Below are 4,651 nucleotides of genomic sequence, written 5' to 3' on the forward strand. Positions count from 1 at the left end.
GAAGTAACAGAATGGGTATTAAAACAGAAGCCATCTTTCCACTACATACAACAAAACACCTACATACAACAAAACACCTCAATATCAAAGACAGACATTACCTCAGAGTAAAAGGTTGGAAGAATATTTTTCAATTCAAATGGCCCAAAGATGTAAGCTGGTGTAGTTATTCTAATATCTAACAAAATAGATTTCAGACAAAAATTAATCAAAAGATATAGCAAAGGACACTTCATAGTCATTAAAGGAAAAATTCATCATGATAAATTTTCAATTTTCCACATCTATGCCATAAATGCAATGGCACCCACATTTGTAAAATAAATGTTATTAAAGCTTAAATCACACATAATCCCTCATATATTGATACTAAGAGACTTCAATACACTGCTCTAACCAATGAACAAGTCATTCAGAAATAAATTAAACCGAGAAATAGTGGAAATAACAGACTTTATGGACCAAATGGACCTCACAGTATTTATAGAATACTTCACCCAAATATTAAGATAATATGCTTTCATCTCAGCACCACAAAGAATATTCTCCAAGATTGACCATATACTCACTCAGTTATGAAGCATGAAAGACACAAGGATAAATATTTTTTAAAGGCCAGGAAAGATTGTTTTAGTGCAGAATTCTATCATACTTTCAAAGAAGAGCTAGTATAAATACTTCTCAAATTATTCCACAAAGTAGAAACAGAAGGAACATTGAGATATTCAGTTTATGAGGCCACAAACCCTGATACCCAATCCACACAAAGACAAAACCAAGAAAGAATTATAGACTAATATACCTCTTGAACATTGATGCAAAAAATATGCAATAAAATACTCACAAACTAATTCCAGGAATACACCAAAAAGATCAAGCACCATGATGAAGTAGTTTTCATCCCAGAGATGCAGGATTGGGTCAACATATGGATATCTGTCAATATAGTCCACCATATAAACAAAGAAAAAAAAAAAAACATGATCCTGAACCCATTAGATCCTGAAAAAGCCTTTAACAAAACCTGACATCCCTTTATGATAAAATTCCTGGGGAGATTAGACCCATTTCTCACCATTGTCTGGCAGTCAGAGAATTTGAAAGACAAACAGGCCCAATTTGAACCTTCCAACACAGGAGATGGCTACCTGGCCCCTTTCTGAAGTTAAGTAGATTCAGTGCCCTCCTGACAGGTGGTGAGGAGATGCCAATGTAATTCTGCTCTTCCCACTGTAACTATAAGGTCACCTGGGGAGGACGTGTTGTCTGCCAATGTACATGAGTAAAGGTGACTTGAGTCATCCCGCTACCTAGGCAACAGAATGTTAATGAAGCCTTTTGTTATCTTCTCCCCCGATTTACAGTTTGTATAAAAGCTGTGGAAAAATAAACACTGGTGATTTTCCGGATTTGTTTATTTTTTATTTTTATTAAAAATTTCCACCTCCTCCCCTCCTCCCATTTTCCACCCATTCCCCCCTCACCCTCCCTCACCCCCCTCGCCCCTCACCCTCCCTTTGCAATCCAAAGAGCAGTTAGGGTTCCCTGCCCTCTGGGAAGTCCAAGGTCCTCCCCCATCCATCCAGGTCTAGGAAGGTGAGCATCCAAACAGACTAGGCAAAGGCAGTACAGGCAGTAGAATCAAAACCCAGTGCCATTGTCCTTGGCTTCTCAGTCAACCCTCAATTTCACCCACGTTCAGAGAGTCCGGTTTGATCCATGCTCCATCAGTCCCAGTCCAGGTGTCCTTGCTGAGATCCCAAAAGATCAGCCCCACTGTCTCAGTGGGTGGGCGCCACCCCTCACAGTCCTGACTTCCTTGTTCATGTTTGTCCTCCCTCTGCTCCTCATTTGGACCTTGGGAGCTCAGTCCAGTGCTCCAATATGGGTCTCTGTCTCTATCTCCACCCATCGCCAGATGAAGGTTCTATGGTGATATGCAAGATATTCATCAGTGTGGCTGTAGGATAGGGCCAGTTCAGGCGCCCTCTCCTCAGCTGCCCAAGGAACAAGGTGGGGACATCTTCTTGGACACCTGGGAACCCCTCTAGAGTCAAGTCACTTGCCAACCCTAAATGGCTCCCTTAATTAAGATATATACTTTCCTGCTCCCATATCCACCCTTCCTCCATCCCAGCTGTCCCATTCCACCAAGCTCTCCCCATCCTCCCCCTTCTCCCTTCTCTCTCCCATCACCCCTAACACCCCACCACACCCCTACCCCAAGCTCCCAATTTTTGCCTGGCAATCTTGTCTACTTCCAATATGGATGTACTCACTCATAAGTGGATTCTAGCCATAAATAAAGGACAGTGAGTCCATAATTCATGATCGTAGAGAAGCTAAATAAAAAGGTGAACCCAAAGACTTTCAGGATTTGAATGGTCCCGGAAACTCACTCCTGATGCTGTCTTATGTTTTCAGTCATATTATTTTTATATGTCTTTGTATCTTTCACTTATATTTTTTTAATTCCTATGCCTCTACCCTGGAAAAACGTGTTTTTTTTTTTTTCTTTATTTCTTGAGACTGGTCCTCAAGAAATGCGCCACTACATCCAGTCTTCTTTAGTGAACTAGTGTGGTTCCTGGGAGTAAAGGTGTATGCCACCACTGCCTGGTTTGTAAGGTAGACCACTGTGGCTGCTTTACTGTCTGATTTGCAGATAAGCTTCATTTATTAAAATAAAAATGAAATATCACTACAAAGCTCTAAAAGATATAAATAAAATACAAACATACCGATAAAAGAGAGCAACTACACATATTTAAGTGACAGAATATCAATGAAATAAATTTTATATGAAAATTCAAATATATCTCCAAACATAATAAAATACATTTCTATTCATGATCTCAACATTACTAATATTAGAGAGATTACATTGAAAAGGTGGCAAAAATATAGTATTCAAGGGGTAGGACAGTGGAACAGAAATGAAAAAGGATTTAGGAGGTATGTTATGGGGAGTCTGAGACTGTCCTAAGGATTTTCAGTTTCTACTAGTGACGCTAACATAATATAAGATAGTGTGAATTAGAAGAGAAATGTCCCCCATTAAGCCCATGTATCTCTCACCAGTTGGCTGCTCTGGGACAGTTATGGAACCTTTAGGAGGCAGCCTTGTTGAAGAAAGTAAGTCACTGCAAGGAGGCTTTGCAGTTTTATTGCCTTACTGAAATGTCTATTCTCTCTGCTTTCTGTGTGAACAAATATGTTCTCATCCTATGCCACAATACCTACTGTGTCATTAGGAGCATCTGACCTTCTGAAATCATAAGCCAAAATTAACTTTCTTAAGCTATGTTTGGTTATGGAGTTTTAACACAACAACAAAAAAATTCACTAACACAGAAGATTTGAATAATGTAAAATAGTTTTTCACACAGTGTAGCATGGATGAGAGATAAAAGTTAAGGCATGCTGGTGTTCAAAAATGATAATAATCCTTATTTCTTTCAAATGTGAACTTTTCTTTTAAATATTAAATATAAGGACTAACATTATGTTCAGACTGGGCACTCTGACAATATATTAATTCTCTCAAAACTTCAGTTATTTTTTCTTATAAGTTACATAAAATTAATTATGCTGGTAAAGTTACCATGTCCTATTTGTGCTTACTGAGTGAAGACTCAGCAATCGAGTGAACCTCCCTTTCTCAGACTTAAAGAATTGAATTACTTGCCAAGACAAGCTTTCCTTGTCTGGCCTGCTAATATTGTGACAAAGAAAAAGAGAGCAACAAAGAATGAAGACATTAGTAATTATTGTGTCCTTTAGGATTATTGAAAGGAAATGGTCTTTTACACAGGTCACTGTTGTTTCTTCCATAGTATAAAAAATCCTTGTGTTGGAATTAGGAAGTCACAAGATTATCTGTGAAGAATTCTTAATGCAGAAAACCATGTAAATTATTTTAGTAGTCCTATGTAATCCGGCCAATTATTTGAGATAATATAAGCAGCCAATTTGATGTTAGCCATCTATCTGCTACGTGTTAATATGTCATTTAACTTTGGCTTGCAACATGTATCATAACAGCATTCATTGTACAATAAAAGTATGGGTTTTTTCTTCAGGTAGAAATATGGAATATCTTTTATTCTTTCTACATTTTGCCAGTACTAAGAAATGAATGCAGGGCATTATGCCTTCCAGGAAAGAGCTCTACCTCTGAGCTACACCTACAATCATTCTCATTCTTGAACCATTTGTCTTATTTTAAACCAGAATTCGAGGCCACGTGTATAACCTCATATATCCACAATGCCTCCTGCTTCTAGAGCAGTAATTTTCAGAAACTTCTGTGAGACTTCTGCTATGCTCCTGTATTTGTCCCATAGACATTTCTGCCAAAAAGGTTTTTCCCACTCTTTTATAGGCTTAGACATGTGAACATTTTCCTCTAATATATTTTAAAGGAAGAAACATTTCTTTTTTTTCAAAATAAGCTTAAAAATATAACTTTTGCATAATGTGTTTTTATTTTCCTATTTTATTAAATGCTATGCATGTAGTATAACTTCCTGGATTTTGAAAAATAAAATTGGAGAAGTTGAAGATATATTTTTCCTAAACTCCCAAAATTTAAGTTAGAAAGTTTGAAAGGAAAAATAATGATCATTTCTTTTTTTTTTTTTTTTTTTTT

Source organism: Microtus ochrogaster, chromosome 10, assembly GCF_000317375.1.
Source record: "Microtus ochrogaster isolate Prairie Vole_2 chromosome 10, MicOch1.0, whole genome shotgun sequence".
NCBI classification, from domain to species: domain Eukaryota; kingdom Metazoa; phylum Chordata; class Mammalia; order Rodentia; family Cricetidae; genus Microtus; species Microtus ochrogaster.